The following is an 18,905-nucleotide window of genomic DNA, read 5'->3' as shown; positions in this document are numbered from 1 at the left end:
TATCGGATTTTCTCGGCAGTAGCTAGATGTTTTAACTGAAATGACGAGACGAAACATTAATTTTTTCCTTCCCAGGACTCCAACCCGGCACCTATTGCTGTTATATTCTAGAGAAAACGGACCTTAAATATGGGTTTGTTACACCAGCAGCGACATGTGAGCATGCTTGAACTAGAAATAATATGACGAAGAGTTCAGTGCTGACTGGGAATCGAAACCCACACATATCGTTGTTGACTACACACAAACGGACGTCAACTACCGAATTTTTCTCCACCAGCAGCTCGGAATAACATCCTTGAACTTACAGTGATCTTGCAAATAGCTATATGTCTCACTGTGAGTCAAAAACATCAGATACCGTTAGTGTTGACAACGAATGAAAATGCATTAAAAATCAAAATTGTTATCCACCAGCAGAGAGGTGTTCTCATGCTAGAGCTTGGTAATTAATAATGAAAACCTTAGTGCCCGGCCAAGATTCGAACCCATTCACGCGCAATATGTGGAGATGTTGAGGAATCTGCAGTTTTGAACAAACAACAAATTGTAGCCGAGCTGTATTGTCACGAAGAGATCAAATTCGTCGTTGAGGGCGGTCTGAGTTGCATCCCCAGTTCAGATCCAATTTTATCGGCATACAGAATCTCAAATAAAAGATGGAATAAGTGTCCTGTGACCCTACGTAGCGTTGTTTCGTCACTAGAAATAAATAACTAGTATAAGAAAGGATACTGGTGATAGAATTTCTACATTTCGCCACCCCTGACTTTATTGTGGTTCAACCTAACGTCTACTTGGTAGAGAGGAAATATCATGTTTAATGTGAATTTCAGACCACAGTGCCATTATACTTTCTTCACTTGGCGTAGCCAGAGGCGAATAGAATCTCTCCCTATAAAAAAGCATCGGCAGAAAGTGGAATCAAACCTATGCCGTCAGTATACGAACCTATCACCAATCCAACAGGCCACCAAATCCTTTTCTCTGTTTCTCATTTTTCTATCATAACACCGATGCAGAACACTCGATGAGAATTCTTTCACACAGGCTCCTGTAGTGGTTTGCAGCATGTTCAGTACAATCATTTACTGGTTGACCTAATCGCCATGAACTAGCTGCCTCGGCTTTCCAGTGCATACATTCGACTCTATTTTGTAATCACCGAAATAAAGTAACGTAACTGCCACCTATACAGAACTGCCAACAGTGTAGGATGCAGAAATTTAAATAGGAAGAGTTCCTTTCCATTTGAGCTACTCTATTGCGCTATCTGTTTGTTGAAACCGTCGTGCAGTGCAAAAGGAAAGCTGTAACTGTCTTTCTCTCAGAAGTCTAGATCCGCCCTTATGCATTATCTCACAGCACTGTGGAATGCGGAAGTCCTGGAGGAACTGTTGTCGACTTCTGGAGCAGCTAGCTACTAGCTTGTACTCGCTTCGGCGGTACGTATACTAAAATTGGAATGATACAGAGAAGATTAGCATGGCCCCTGCGCAAGGATGACACGCAAAATCGTGAAGTGTTCCACATTTTCAGAAGAAGCATCCATTGTATTTAACGTTCTTTTAATGGCATAGAAGCCAGGCCGAGAAGGCAGAAATTGGCGACCGTCAGGATGGGTTAAAGGGGCGGAAGGAGACCCCCCCAAAAAAACAAAGAACGAAAAATAATAAAGAAATGAAACAAAAGCGTAACGGTAAGCGTCACGAGTGCTACTACATCTGCTGCTACCTTTTATAAAACGCAGTTCTACTGTCTGCTGAAGTTATCAATTTAATGGAACTTTGAACATAATTCCCTTCACTTCTCAACCCAAAATAGTAGCATGTGGGAATACGGCTAACTTCTGCGACATTTAGTTCTTTTCAGGTTTAATAGACAGCCAGGCAGCAGACGCATCTCGAAGCTTTTCTATTATGTCTATGGAGAGCGCATCGTGCCAAAATAGTCAGAAATGTATTTTCTACATTTGATGCAAAAAGTTGGGAATTTAAGGAGATCGGACGTGGATAAACTGACAGAACCAGAGGTGGTGGAGTGTTTCAGGCAGAGTATTAGGGAACGATTGACAGGAATGGGGGAAAGAAATACAGTAGAAGACGAATGGGTAGCTCTGAGGGATGAAGTAGTGAAGGCAGCAGAGGATCAAGTAGGTAAAAAGACGCGAGCTAGTAGAAATCCTTGGGTAACAGAAGAAATATTGAATTTAATTGATGAAAGGAGAAAATATAAAAATGCAGTAAATGAAGCAGGCAAAAAGGAATACAAACGTCTCAAAAATGAGATCGACAGGAAGTGGAAAATGGCTAAGCAGGCATGGCTAGAGGACAAACGTAAGGATGTAGAGGCTTATCTCACTAGGGGTAAAATAGATACTGCCTACAGGAAAATTAAAGAGACCTTCAGAGAAAAGAGAACAACTTGTATGAATTTCAAGAGCTCACATGGAAACCCAGTTCTAAGCAAAGAAGGGGAGGCAGAAAGGTGGAAGGAGTATATAGAAGGTCTATACAAGGGCGATGTACTTGAGGACAATATTATGGAAATGGAAGAGGATGTAGATGAAGATGAAATGGGAGATACGATACTGCGTGAAGAGTTTGACAGAGCTCTGAAAGACCTGAGTCGAAACAAGGCCCCGGGAGTAGACAACATTCCATTAGAACTACTGACGGCCTTGGAAGAGCCAGTCCTGACAAAACTCTTCCATCTGGTGAGCAAGATGTACGAGACAGGCGAAATTCCCTCAAACTTCAAGAAGAATATAATAATTCCAATCCCAAAGAAAGCAGGTGTTGACAGATGTGAAAATTACCGAACTATCAGTTTAATAAGTCACAGCTGCAAAATACTAACGCGAATTATTTACAGACGAATGGGAAAACTGGTAGAAGCCGACCTCGGGGAAGATCAGTTTGGATTCCGTAGAAATGTTGGAACACGTGAGGCAATACTGACCTTACGACTTATCTTAGAAGGAAGATTAAGGAAAGGCAAACCTACGTTTCTAGCATTTGTAGACTCAGAGAAAGCTTTTGACAATGTTGACTGGAATACTCTCTTTCAAATTCTAAAGATGGCATGGGTAAAATACAGGGAGCGAAAGGCTATTTACAATTTGTACAGAAACCAGATGGCAGTTATAAGAGTCGAGGGACATGAAAGGGAAGCAGTTGTTGGGAAGGGAGTAAGACAGGGTTGTAACCTCTCCCCAGTGTTATTCAATCTGTATATGGAGCAAGCAGTAAAGGAAACAAAAGAAAAATTTGGAGTAGGTATTAAAATCCATGGAGAAGAAATAAAAACTTTGAGGTTCGCCGATGACATTGCAATTCTGTCAGAGACAGCAAAGGACTTGGAAGAGCAGTTGAACGGAATGGACTGTGTCTTGAAAGGAGGATATAAAATGAACATCAACAAAAGCAAAACGAGGATAATGGAATGTAGTCGAATTAAGTCGGGTGATGCTGAGGGGATTAGATTAAGAAATGAGACACTTAAAGTAGTAATGGAGTTTTGCTATTTGGGGAGCAAAATAACTGATGATGGTCGAAGTAGAGAGGATATAAAATGTAGACTGGCATTGGTAAGGAATGCGTTTCTGACGAAGAGAAATTTGTTAACATCGAGTATAGATTTAAGTGTCAGGAAGTCGTTTCTGAAAGTATTTGTATGGAGTGTAGCCATGTATGGAAGTGAAACATGGACAATAAATAGTTTGGACAAGAAGAGAATAGAAGATTTTGAAATGTGGTGCTACAGAAGAATGTTGAAGATTAGGTGGGTAGATTACGTGACTAATGAGGAGGTATTGAATAGGATTGGGGAGAAGAGAAGTTTGTGGCACAACTTGACTAGAAGAGGGGATCGGTTGGTAGGACATGTCCTGAGGCATCAAGGGATCACAAATTTAGCATTGGAGGGCAGTGTGGAGGGTAAAAATCGTAGAGGGAGACCAAGAGATGAATACACTAAGCAGATTGCAGTAGGTCAGCCAATAGCACGCTGACTAGGAGACATCAGAATATCAATAGACACTCATACGATTAGTAGGTTTAGAAAAATCGTTCGCGAATGTAAAATGGTGTAACTTTTTCGAAATCATTAGGAATGTAGGTATAAACTGTACGGAAATATGAGTAATAGACAATCTGTACAAGATCCAAGAGCAAACAATATGAATCGAAACTCAAGAACGAAGAGCTTTGATTATGAAGTGTCTAAAACAGAGTTGAATTCTCTAGCCCCTACAGTGAAATCTATACAAACGAGAAGCCTTTACGGAAATAATTCGAAAGTTCCCGAGTAGGATTAAACTTGAGGGTGAAACGATTTCAGTGATAAGATTCACTGATGACATTTCTATACTCAGGGAAAGTTAAGAAGAGTTACGGGACTTGCTGACTGGAGTTAACGGTTTAATGAGTACACACTATGGATTGAGAGTAAAGCAAAGAAAGAAGAAAGTGATGTAGACGAAGGAATTTTGCAAACTTAGGATGGAAAGTACGCTTTAAAGACGGAGCAAATTCCTAACCAAAATACGTCTTATAGTACCATGCATCGGTCTTAATTTGGGAAAATAATTCGCAAATATTTTATGGTAGTGAATCATAGATTGCATGGAAACAGGAAAAGAACAGAACTGATTGATTTAAGATTCTGTTACACAGAAGACTATTGAAAAGTAGATGGACCGTCAGGAAATAAAATGGCTCTCCTCGGAATCGGCGAAGAGGGAGGTTGAGGATCGTAGGAGATGAGTTAAGACATCAAATAATAACTTCAAATAATAACCTCAAGGGTACTAGAGGGAACTGTGGAGGACAAAAACTATAAAAGAATTCAGGAATTAGAACATATCCTACAAATAAGTGTGGATATTGGTTTCAAGTGGTACCCTGAGATTAAGAGGTTGGCAGTGCAGAAGAATAAGTGGTGGCTGTATCAAACTGGTGAGAATCTCATGATGTGCACGCAACTAATTTCGAGCGCATTAAATCGCAGGCAGTACTCGTATTACAAACTCGTAACACTGCCTGATAACAAGTTACAGTCGAAACTAGTTGCGTGGAGAAAAACAATAGATTTTCAATAGTGTAGAGTAAAAAAATATGTTTTCAGAAATCTGTGTACGATTGGAATATTTTTTTTATCATTCTTCTGACTGGTTTGATGCGGTCCTCCACGAATTCGTCTCCTGTGCTCTTCATCTAAGAGTAGCTCTTGCAGCCTACGTCCTCCATTATTTGCTGGATGTATCAAAAAATGGCCCTGAGCACTATGGGACTTAACATCGGTGGTCATCAGTCCCCTAGAACTTAGAACTACTTAAACCTAACTAACCTAAGGGCATCACACTCATCCATGCCCGAGGCAGGATTCGAACCTGCGACCGTAGCGGTCACGCGGTTCCAGACTGAAGCGCCTAGAATCGCACGGCCACACCGGCCGGCTGGATGTATCCCAGTCTCTGTCTTCCTCTACAGTTTTTGTCATCTACAGATCCCTTTAGTACCATGGAGGTCATTCCCTCATGGCTTAACAGACGTCCTATCATCCTGTCCCTTCTCCTTATCAGCGTTTTCCACATATTCCTTTCCTCACCGATTCTGCACAGAACCTTCTCATTCCTTACCTTATCAGTCCACCTATCTTTCAACATTCGTCTGTAGGACCACATCTCAAATGTTTCGATTCTCTTCTGTTCAGGTTTTCCCACCGCGTAAGTTTCACTACCATACCATGCTGTACTCAAGACGTACGTTCTCAGAAATTTATTCCCCAAATTAAGGCCGATATTTGATATTAGTAGATTTCTCTTGGACAGGAATGCCCTTTTTGCCATTGATAGTCTGCTTTTGAAGTCCATCTTACTCTGTCCGTCATTGGTTATTTTACTCCCTAGGTGGCAGAATTCCTTCATCTACTTCGTGACCATCAATCCTGGTGGTAAGTTCCTAGCTGTTCTCGTTTCTACTACTTCGCATTACCTTCGTTACGCTCAATCCATACTGTGTACTAATTAGACTGTTCATTACGTTCAGCAACTTATGTACTTCTTTTTCACTTTCACTCAGGATAGAACGCCATCAGCGAATCGTATCGGTGATATCTTTTCACCCTGAATTTTAATTCCACTCCTGAACCTTTTTTTTATCTCCGTGATTGCTTCCTCGATGTACAGATTGAACAGTAGGGGCGGAAGGCTACATTGTTGTCTTACACCCTTTTTAATACGAACACTTCGTTCTTGGTCGTCTTGTTGGCTCTTGTACACATTATATGTGACCCATCTCTCCCTATAGTCTAGCCGTCCTTTTTTAGAATTTCGAACATCTTGCACCATTTTACATTGTCGAACGCTTTTTCCAAGTCGACAAAACCAATGAACGTGTCTTGATTTTTCTTTAGTTTTGCTTCTATTATCAACTGCAACATCAGAATTGCCTCTCTCGTGCCTTTATCTCCTCAATTTTCTTTTCGATTCTTCTGTATATTATTCTCGTAAGGAACTTGGATGCATGAGCACTTAATACTGTCGTCTACAGTGATATAACATCTAGATAGTTTCACAAGATGTCAAAGAGACTATTCCTACCACTCAACCTCCCAGAGATACAAGCATACCGACTACGTGATGCCCCTCATAGCGAAACGGTGGCATCAATGAATCAAGTAAAATGCTTGCAAACAGTTTAGTGACACATCTAAATTTCGTTGAATTCGCCTTTGTCCCTAAAGTAACAGCATTTCAGTCAAAGTTTTATATTCCTTTATTATATATTTTAATTATAGGATTTTAGTTAAATATCATTGTTATAGCTCTAAAACTTCTGGCGGTAGAATGTTTTTCGTCTTGTAATTTGGCCAGGTAATACTAGCCCTACAACTATTCACTTTCTACACTTATTTTATATCACCACAATACTAATGATAATAATAATACAACCCTGGAAAATTATTCATACTCACATATTAACCTCTCGAACAAACGTTTTACCCTCCGTAATTTCGGTGGCAAAATTTGGCGGCCGGCCGATGTGACCGAGCGCTTCTAGGCGCTTCAGTCCGGAACCGCGCCGCTGCTACGGCAGCAGGTTCGAATCCTGCCTCCGGCATGGATGTGTGTGATGTTTTTAGGTTAGTGAGGTTTAAGTAGTTCTAAGTCTAGGGTACTGGTGACCTCATATGTTAAGTCCCATAGTGCCTAGAGCCATTTGAACCATTTCAAAATTTGGCACCTTCGTTCCGCGATAATTCCCGATTCTCATCACTTACGTTTATTCTGACTCCACAGATGTTCTTCCTGTGTCTTGTTCGCTATGTATTCGTAGTCAGACTAAGTCTAACTGTTATCAAGTGGGAGTTGCCACGGAACGAGACTGCCCAATTTTGCCATCGAATTTAGAGGGAAAAAATTATTTGAAAGGTGACCAAACAAGCTGAACTTTTCCCCGAGTTTTATTATTATTTTTATGGTTCCTATGCAGTAGTAAAAAAAAGTAAAAAATTTTTAGCTCAGGAAGAGGTGTTTACGAGAAATAAATAATTTTTCCAGAATGAATTTTTACAATGCAAAAAGTGTGCGCTGATTTGGAACATCGTGGCAGATGAAAACTGCGCGCCGCAACACAACTCGAACGCAGGACTTTTGTATTTCGCGGGCAAGTGCTCTACAAGCAGTGCTAGTCCCGCGAGTTATGCAGAGAAAATTCTGTGAAATTGGAAATGTACTGGCGGAAGCAAAGCGGCGAGGACGCGTCGTGGGCCGCGCTCGGGTAGCTCACCAGCTCGCGAAGGCGAAGGTCTCGCGATCGAGTCCTAGTGTGGCCCACAGATTAATCTGCCAGGATGCTTCAGGAAGCAATTTAGTCGGGAAAAGAGGGCTTTTCTTAGTCATCGTTACAAAATGGAAGTGCAGTGCATCTGAAATCCGGTAACTAACGAGACTGCAACTGGATTTTTGTAATCTATTATATTTATGGTATGTGAAGTTCAGAAGTCAAATATGAATCTTTCTAGTGTGTTTGGTGCATCTCCCAAAAACTCTTGAGAAAATTGATTTTGAAGTTTTTCGATAATGTTTAATATCTGTTACAGAGCAGTAAGTAGAAGGGCTGGGGGTGAGGAGGTGGGCGTAACACAACACCTCTAAGCATGATTTTATTGTAATGACCATCCAAATTTCTAAAAACATCAAAAAACTGATTTAAAACAATATGTTAAAAAACAATTAGAATGAAGCCTTAATGCTTCATCTTGACCAGGGAAACTTTACAACCGGAAGTGAACATAACACATGCGCTCTCCTATCAAAATTACCGCAGTTTCTCATTCGTTTACCCTTGCCCAATGCAAGCTGATGAAAAAGAAAACACAACTATTAGAATTTGTCTCTGAGTGGGACACGAAAATAACCATCTAAATACAGTTCATGTGAATAGCATGACAAGTTTCCGAACTCCACCTCCTGCAGAGTTCTCTGAGCCACATAGACACACCCAGTGTTGAGACCCCTGGGTGACAACCGTTGCAATCACCACAGCTCACTATAACTCAAAAAGGTTAATGATCGGTATTATCCTCGGTGTCGCCGATACCGACCAAAGGCGGTTTCCCAGAAGTCCTGAATATAGACGTTGACTGTGGGTATTGTATCACAGCCACAGTCCCTTTCAGAGATGTCTCTAAACCAGCCCAAAGATGTAAACAACCGTGCATGAGCAGCGCCTATTAGACGGAGAGGGTCTGACAGCCAATCAGTTCCAGTCGTTGCACGAGGTTGGAGGTGTTGTCTGTAGTTCTATCATGCCTAGACGGTCAATAAAGCAGTTCGATAGTGTCCGCATTGTTACTTTGTCCCAGAAAGGGCTCTCAACAAGCAAAGTGTCCAAGCGTCTCCGAGTGAATCAAAGCCATGTTGTTCGGACATGGACAAGATACAGAGAGACAATAACTGTATGACATGCCTCGCTGAGGCCGCCCAAGGGCTACTACTGCAGTGATCGCAACCAATGGATTATGGCTCGGAGAAATCTTGACAGCAACGCCACCATGTTGAATAATGCTTTTTGTGCAGCCACGGGACGTCGTGTTACGACTTAAACTGTGCGCAATAGGCTGCATGATGCACAACTTCACTCCAGACGTCCAGGGCGAGGTCCATCTTTGCAACCACAACACGATGCAGAGCGGTAAAAAAGGGGCCAACAACATGCCGAATGGACCGCTCAGGATTGGCATCACGTTCTGTTCACCGATTAGTGTCGCATATGCCTCCAACCAGAGAATCGTCGAAGACATGTTTAGAGGCAAGCCGGTCAGGCTGAATGACTTAGACACACTGTCCAGAGAGGGCAGCAAAAAAATGGTTTAAATGGGTCTGAGCACTATGGGACGTAACATCTGAAGTCATCAGTTCCTAGAACTTAGAGCTACTTAAACCTAACTAACCTAAGGACATCACACACATCCATGCCCGAGGCAGGATTGGAACCTGCGACCGTAGCGGTCGCGCCGTTCCGGAACTGAAGCGCCTAGAACCGCTCGGTCACAACGACCGGTGAGCGCAGCAAAGTGGAGGTTCCCTGCTGTTTTGGGGTGGCATTACGTGGGGCCGACGGACGCCGCTGCTGGTCATGGAAGACACCGTAGTGGCTCTACAATACGTGAATGCCATTCTCCGACCGATAGTGTAACCATATCGATAGCATAGTGGCGAGGAATTCGTCTTCATGGAAGGCAATATTCGCCACCATCGTGCACATCTTGTGAATGGCTTCCTTCAGGATAACAACATCGCTCGATTAGTGGCCAGCATGTTCTACAGACATGAACACTATCGAACATGACTGGGATAGATAGAAAGGGGCTGTTTATGGACGACGTGACCCACCAACCACTCTGAGGAATCTACACCGAATCGCCGTTGAGGAGCTGTACAATCTGGACCAATAGTGCCTTGATGAACTTGTGGGTAGTATGCCACGACGAATACAGGCATGCATCAATGCAAGAGGACGTGCTACTGGGTATTAGAGGTGCCGGTGTGTACAGCATTCTGGAATACCACTCTTAATATCTCGGTGTATGGTGGTACAACATTCAATGTGTGATTTTCGTGAGCAATAAAAAGTGCGAAAATGGTGTTTATGTTGTTTTCTATTCCAATTTTTTTGTACAGGTTACGCAACTCTCAGAACCGAGGTGATAATAAACTTATCTTGATGCGTGTGTGAGGTCGAGTTTCACACCAGGCATCAGGGCTGTTTGGTACAATCCTCGCTCGCTATGAAGTGTTCCTGGTTTCTAGTACCAGCGCCAACAGCCAGAAGCCTACTATCAGTAATTGGATACTTCATACTCAGAGAAAATATTTTCAAGGTAGAATACAGCATACTAACATTACCGTTTGAAGAAGGTGGCATCGGATTAATAGATTCTGACGCTAAATGCAAAGTATTGCTAGTAAACAGTGCCCTTAGAAGATCGAAATTCAGCCCTCCCAGACTGACAAGTATACTTCTGTAACCAGCTCACCAGAAACCAATCAGCAACAATCAGTACTGCCAAAATACGTTCAACGGTCAGAACGTCCTTAGTCGAGAACAACTACATAACACAGGAAAACAAAATGTGGAATGCAAAGAACTGGTACCATCGTATTAAGAAACGTTCAGATACTAACGCATTGCAAACTAAATACTCTCATGACAATTGGCCTGGCCTGGGGTCTGGAAGAACATTCACAGCAAACAGGTTACGTCAGATGTTAGGACAGAATAGTACAAAGTTTTCAATTAATCGATTCTCGTGTCCCGAATCTATAATCTATCCATCTTGAGGATTCATCGAATTGTAATAGGTGTAATGAAGAGGATACACTGACACACAGTTTTACATGTAACCACGTACGCGAAATCTGGGAATGGACTCAACAAAAGGTTGCATCGCTACAACGGACCGCAATATATCAAGATCCATCCAATGATACCCACATACACACTCCGCAATCAACCGTACGGTGCATGGTGGAGGGCACCCTGTACCACAACTAGTAATTTCCCCTCCTGTTATGATCGCAAACAGATCGAGGGAAAAATGACTATCTGTATGCCTTCGTACGAACAATAAGTACTCATATGCTATCTTCGTGGTCCTTACGCGCGGTGTATGTTGGTGGAAGTAGAACCGTTCGGCAGTCAGCTTCAAATGCCAGCTCTCTAAATTTTCTCAATAACGTTTCTCGAAAAGAACGTTGCCTTCCCTCCAGGGATTCCCATTTGAATTCACGAAGCCTCTCCGTAACACTTATGTGTTGCTAGAACCTACCTGTAACAAATCTAGCAGCCTGCTTCCGAATGCTTCGATTTCTTCCTTCAATCCGACCAGGTGGGGATACCAAACACTCTAGCAGTACTCAAGAATAGGTCGCACCAGCGCCTATATGCGGTCTCCTTTACAGGTGAACCACTCCTTTCTAAAATTCTCCCATGAACCGAAGTCCACCAATCGCCTTACCTACAACAGTTCTCTCTCACGTGCTCGTTCTATCATATATCACTTTGCAACGTTACGCCCTGACATTTAAACGAATTGACTGTGTCAAGCACGACACTAGTAATATTGTATGTGAACATTACAGGTTTGTTCTTCCTACATCTGCATTAACTTAAATTTTTCTACCTTTAGGAGTAGCTGTCATTCATTGCACCACCTAGTAATATTGTCTAAGTTGTCTTGTATCTTCCCACAGTAACTGAACGTCGACACCCTATCGTACACCACTCCATCATCAGCAAACAACCGCAGATTACTGCCCACCCTGTCAGCCAAGTCATTTACTTATGAAGTAAACAATATCGGTCCTATCACACTTCCCTGGCTCACTCCTGACGATACCCTTGTCTCTGATGAACACTCGCCGTCGAGGACAACACACTGGGTTCTATTATTTAAGGAGTCACATATCTGTGAACTTATTACATATGCTCGTACCTTCGTTAATAGCCTGCGATGGGCACCGTGTCATATGCTTTCTGGAAATCTATGCAATAGGTTGTGACAGTGGACCAAAAGCGATACTCAGAGCATAAAAAAAGAATAGTAATAAGGCTATCGGGTCAATTCTTACACTACGTGATTAACATCAGAAACATCGAGTTTAATGGAATTTAATTTTAAATGACAGCATTACAACATGAAATCTTGAAGTGAAATTATCAAAATGATTTTGCAGACTGCGCAAGAGGATGGTATTGCTGCATCTTAGATATTAAGACCAGTACATAGTTTGGTGAATACTCTTTATTACTGTGTAATTAATATTAATAGTTTTGATCATTGTGTTACTTGTATCTTAAATGCATCTTAAGATGTCGAAGTTGGATACATTAGTCCAAAGAATATACGCTACAACGAAGGAGAAGAAATTTCTTCTGTTCATTTCTCTAATTTTCCTAACAAAGGAAGAAGGACCTCTGTTTCTATAGATGACAAGCGATTGGATTTGAGCAAAATATGATTTCTTTGCATTTATATACAAGTATATATTCTATTTTTAGAAGAAAGACAGACATGAAGTATTTAAAAAGAACGGAAAATTACTTAACGTTTTAAGGATGAAAGAACGCACAACCAGCAAATCGGACTTCAGTGCATTATAACATTTCTTTTCCATTTCCATGAACTGGAAATTTACCTTCTCATTTAATTCACAATTAAAAAGAAATTTAATTTAGATGAATAACAAAAAATAAGGATGTAGCCAAATAAAACGGAATATTTACGTTACTTCATTTCTTCGGTTTTCCAGGAGAATTGTTATGTTTTAACGAACATAGAATGTGCAAAAGCCAGACCGTAAAGACAACTCAAGGAGAGCAAATGGAATGGCTATAATGGGAGAGGGGGGAGGTGGGAAGGAGGCCCAGCAAAATAAAAAGAAGATGCAGATTTTTAAACACAGGTTCATATTCCAGTAGCATTTCCATGAAGAATACAACACATAAGGATAGAAAAAAATCAGTAACGCTCAAGACTGGTAATCACTTATTCGAGTCCAGCTTGTGTCAATACTTTATTGTTTGTTTTCCACTTAGTTTGAGTAGTTACATCAATTAAATATAAAATTCATTAGAGAAATGATTACTGACAATATCTAATTGTCATCTTCATGAAAAATTCGCATAATCTTATCTCTAATTACATATTATTTTCATTTGTAACATAAATTCTTAATAATCAATCTTGATTTTTAATAAAGATTGTTTAAAAAAACACCCATAAAGCACGCAACTTTATTCGAAATTTTAACAGAGACGCACCCGTTGGACAAACAAGTTTATTTTATGGTTTTACCGGTACCCAGAAAAATTCGATTTCCTTAAGAGTTTTTGAGAGTAGCATCGAACGGCTTTGGAAGATGGATATTTGAGTTCTGAATTTCACGTATTGTAAACATAAGAAAGTACAATAAATTCAATTACCGTGTGGTCTACCTGTAACATGTGTAACAACGTTTTGAAAATTATTGACTGTAATGCTCTTATTTTAGGGACAGATACGGATTCAGCGAAATTTCGACCAGCCCCACAGCTTTCTGCAAACCCTGTAAATGGATCCCCCTCTGTTGTAGGCAGCACTGCAGAGAACGATCGCTTCGGCGAGGTGGCCAGAATGCGCGTCCCGCCCGCGGGCGGCAGACGTAACTTTGAAATATCTTGCGGCCGCAGCTGCCGCGAGCCGCGGAAGCGGTCGGCATGGCCGGCCCGCAATCCGGGCCGTTTATCTGCCGGCGATATCGGCGCCTAATAGAACATAACAATGCGACTATCTGGCGGCGCAGTAATGAATGGTCGGCAGAGGCGGCGCCGACGCCGGCGTCGCGACGCCCCTATCGGCGCCGCCATTGTTGCCAGCAGCGTCGCTGATTGATGGCCGCGCCTGCCGCCGCGCCGACTCTGCAACCCGCGTCGCACAATAGCGGCATGTCGCGTCTCCGCTGCGCTCACAGCATTTGTACTGTCGCTGAAAAACACCCTTTAGCCGAGCCGCTGTCAGCTCTGAAACAGTCGGGCTGTGTTTCCTCACAACGTGGTCGGGTGTCCAGATGGTCTGACAATTCCATTTAGGCGATTTAAACGACTGACGGAGAGGCCCACATCCACATCGAAGTCTACAATGCGTAAGCCACATTATTCTATGTGGAAGAGGATATGTAATGGTGCTTCTGATTTTATTACATCTGTCTTTAACCTTCTTACTAACGGAGAGACATGGCGTACCCCAGGTATTTACTTATACCTGTACGGTCATGCCCGTCCTTGTTCTTAAAGTTTATGACGTCATTAATCATGAACTATGCGCTGTACAGTGATATAGTTTAGTATGTACATTCGGCGGAATATGTGTATACTGTCTGCAACTGTGTTACGAACAGAGTGAGGAGCAACGAAATAATACATTTGAACGTCATGCACAAGGTAGCAGTTTTCCACAAATTTCACTCTTTATGAATTCATCTCTCTTCAACTAAGTGACTGATATGATATCGTAGGTACGTTCAGAGCTATATCTGGATATAGTCTGAAAATTCCATTGCGAATGGAGTTAGTTGAAAAGAAGTAATATGTTAATGTCATTCATGACGTGGCAGTTTTCACATATCTCATTGTTTACAGCGACATATCTCCTGCAATTTGAGTAGTACCATGATATAACTTTGCAGTTACATTCAGTGGTACATGTACAGTGCATTTGTGAAATGTGTTGCAAACACAGTCAGCAGTGAAAAACTGATAAATCATAACGCTGTGTGCGCCGCCATATTGGCGGGTGACCTTGAACGAGTTTCGCTCGGTAACCGCTAGAGCTCGGAGGATCGCGCTATTGTTTTAACTAAGCGCGATCCACTGGAAAAATGTCCGGATGTGGGCGCCATGTTGGATTATCAGCGCGCTACTTCCTGCCGCGCCCAGTCTTGTGGAGCTTATCAGCAACAACGTCCGCATTACAGGCAGCTACACGCTCATTCGATTCGAGGCAGCCGCACTGAGCACACAGCCATGCCGTACAGGAGGAGAAGATATACAAGAAGATCAAGATTGCCTGTTTACAAGACTGTGGATACATTTAGTCTTACTCCTAATAATGTAGCACAAGAAGAGCTACTAAATGGACCTATTACTTTTGTAGGAGCTAAGATTCATTTTTCTTGTACAACTACAGAGGTTGTAACTGGTAATAGTTGGTTAACTATTGCTATTGTAAGGGGTAGCGATAAGCCTCAATTAGGTTTGGAGTCCTATTACGATAGGGATATGATCTCTTATCGTACCTGTTCTATTGGGGTTCAGGGCGACGTTTTTGCTGTATGAATAGTGGAAAAGTAGTAAGCGATAAACATTTTTCCTGTGATCATTTTGTAGGGGTTGTCAACAAGGAAAAATATGTTTAAGGTCTGAAATTATTTGTTGCATTTTCACCCCCACCTCTTACCTCCATAGCGATTGTCGCCCGACAGTAACGTATAAGTGTACCAGATTTGCTTGAAATCGATCCAGTGGCTTAGGAGGAGGTGCAGAACGTACACACAGACACACATACACACATACACACACACACACAAACACACACACACACACACACACACACACACACACACACACACACATACATACAAACAAACAAACAAACACACTTCCATTTTTGAAATATTCCCGGATTATTATTATTTTTCTTCTTCGTCGTTTCCCCCTAGGAGCTACGCGTTTTCGAAGTCCACAGCCTCTTTCGTTCCACTCATCTGGACCTAGAATTTATTCTTCCACTGATTTCTATGTGTATTTTACCTATCTCAGGGCTGGCCTTCCTCTCCTTCTTCTAAGCGGCTCCCAGTTTACAATTTTCCTTGGTTGCCTTTGTTTGGGCGTTCTCTGTATGTGCATGTACCATTCTCCAAAAGTATTGGCTAAGGAACATGTCTACATTCGCCTCGTTGCCTCCTCATTTTGTATCCTATGTTGCCTCGCTAACAGTAGATTTCTCATACATGTCATTCCACCCATCCTAATTTTCTCCGAAGTTTCCTTGTTTGGGCCACATCTAAGTTCCATATAGAAATACGTTCTGCACCACATTGTGAAATATTCTTATCTTAGTGTCTTTCAGAATACTGTTATTCCACATTATTCCATGCAAAGCTGTAGTGCCCATTGCTATTCTGGAACTAATATCCTTGTCACATATACTGGAGTTATCTATTATTGTTCCCAAATACATTGTGTATCAAAAAGTATCATCCGATGTTTAAAACATCATAACTATTATGTTGTTGGAGATATGGGCGTGAACAACGTATTATTGGAAAGAGCAAACTCTCGAGTTTTACATGTTTCCCGCCAGGTAACAGCAGTGTGCGCCCATTTCAGTTCTAGTAAAAGCTGTGTTGGGACAACAGAAAGCGTTTTGTGTTCTACGTTTTGCGCAGTGCGCGTCAGTAATAACTGTTTAGAGTGACTTTCGTACTAGGTATGGTGTGAATCCTTCTACAGCACAGAGTATTAGACGACGGCACGATCATTTCGAGGAACAGATTATATGTGTGAACACCAATCCGGCTGGTCCAAGCGGAGGTTCGAGTCCTCCTTCGGGCATGGGTGTGTGTGTTTGTCCTTAGGATAATTTAGGTTAAGTAGTGTGTAAGTTAAGTCCCATAAGATTTCACACACATTAATTAACAAGAAAAGGCCAATCGCTGGGCCGTCCCCGAGTGTCTGACACAGACGTCGAATGCATCATCCATAGTTTCACAAGGTGTCCACAGAAATCCGTTCGCTGTGCAGCTCGACAGCTCAACATGTTCCCGATGTCTGTCTGCGTGTGTTGCGTCGACGTTAACACATGGAACTATACAAAATTTAGTTACTGCAAGTTCTCCGTGAAGCTGATAAACAACAATGTGTGTAATTCTGTAATTTCGTTCTTGGCAAGATGGAGGATAACAGTTTTCATCCATGCTTAGTGCTTAGTGACGAGGCAACACTACATTTAAGTGGAAAGGTGAACCGTCATAATATGAGAATATGGATTACGGAAGAACCACATGAAGTTGTACAGTATGAGTGGGACTCTAAAATTTAATGTACACTCCTGGAAATGGAAAAAAGAACACATTGACACCGGTGTGTCAGACCCACCATACTTGCTCCGGACACTGCGAGAGGGCTGTACAAGCAATGATCACACGCACGGCACTGCGGACACACCAGGAACCGCTGATTAAAACTGTGTGCCGGACCGAGACTCGAATTCGGGACCTTTGCCTTTCGCGGGAAAGGGCTCTACCAAATGAGCTAACCAAGCACGACTCACGCCCCGTCCTAACAGCTTTACTTCTGCCAGTACCTCGTCTCCTACCTTCCAACCTTTACAGAAGCTCTCCTGCGAACCTAGCAGAACTAGCACTGCTGAAAGAGAGGATATTGCCGAGACATGGCTTAGCCACAGCCTGGGGGATGTGTCTAGAGTGAAAATTTCACTCTACAGCGGAGTGTGCACTGATATGAAACTTCCTGGCAGATTGGTAGAGTACATGCCCGCGAAAGGCAAAGGTCCCGAGTTCGAGTCTCGGTCCGGCACACAGTTTTAATCAGCCAGGAAGTTTCAATATAATTACATATGTCCAAACTTAATTAGTTTATCAGATATTGTCAATTAAAGTTTTGAACTAGCCCAAACTTTCGGAACAGATTATGACTAAAGTATTGCAACATCCCAAGTTTTAGTCACATACATTTGTTAAACTGAAATTTCCGCATGCAATAACCCCCTAATTTGTGAAAAGATTTACTAATTAAGAATTGCGTGGTTTTGAGTAACCACATTTCATCATTATATCCAATATCTGTTAAACCAAACTTGACTGTAGATTCAACTGCCAGTTAGGAGTGAACATTTTAACCTACGGGATTTTCAAACCATAACTTAATAACTAAAACTGCTTAACATTCTAGGGCGAGTCTTCATAAGGCCGGCGCTTGCACCATTTCAGTCATTCTGCGTTCAGTCTTAGCTTTGACTTCATGTAGGTCAGTATGTGTTGAGTCTTCGATTTGCTTTCACAAGTCTTAACATTGCATTGATTGCGTCATTCCATTACGTTTGTCATTCCTTTGGCACTACGTTTCTGTTACAGAAAAATATGCGATGTGTCTCGTATTTGTGTTTATTTACATCAGCCTCGGGAACCGTTATATTCCAATACAATGTAGCATAAGCAATATCACGTGAACTCGTCTGCAAGTTGTGGGCAGTATCTGCCGGAATGCGAGTAAATCTCTTCGATTATATGTACAATTATTGCCACTGTACGTTGTGGGAAGATTATTAATAAAACGTGTACCTGTAATATACGTTGTAACTGCCTAGTTGGCTGTTAATGAACTGCTACTGCCACTATTAGTGAGGGTTTGTAACAATCACTTGTGCAAAGACTAGCTGAAAAAGTGATATTTAATATTATTTTGCGAGATCCACGCATATCTGTTTCCTTTGCCTGTTACAGACATTTAAACTGTGTGAGACCTGAGCATAACCTACAGGAAATCAGTGACTTGGATAAAAGTAGGGGGAATATTTCGAGTAAAACTACAAAGAAACTGTTTGACCTTTCATTTAGTTGGACATAGAACCCTGTCATATTAGTTTCGAAATGGTTCACAGCTATCGAGTGCAGGTACTTCTACAGGTAGATGCCGAAACGTGATACATTCTAGAGCATTTCCTCTACTACACTTTCAATACCTGTCCCATATAAATATTAAACAAAATAGGCGACATTCCGCAACCTTGTTTTATACCTTTGTTCTATACTTCCGCTATCCTTTCTTCCCACTTTA

General features: G+C 41.8%; 1 non-coding gene across 1 annotated transcript; it reads left to right on the top strand.

Moving 5' to 3' along the window:
• The first annotated feature begins 1,430 nt into the window (after positions 1–1,430).
• Positions 1,431–1,537, top strand: LOC124803824. Its single transcript, XR_007017299.1, has one exon. It is a non-coding gene; the product is annotated as a U6 spliceosomal RNA (small nuclear RNA).
• The last annotated feature ends 17,368 nt before the right edge of the window (positions 1,538–18,905 follow it).

The sequence above is a fragment of the Schistocerca piceifrons genome, chromosome 6 (genome assembly GCF_021461385.2).
Source record: "Schistocerca piceifrons isolate TAMUIC-IGC-003096 chromosome 6, iqSchPice1.1, whole genome shotgun sequence".
NCBI classification, from domain to species: domain Eukaryota; kingdom Metazoa; phylum Arthropoda; class Insecta; order Orthoptera; family Acrididae; genus Schistocerca; species Schistocerca piceifrons.
The sequence above is the reverse complement of the archived record's forward strand: the minus strand, read 5'-3'. Positions and strand labels throughout refer to the sequence as shown.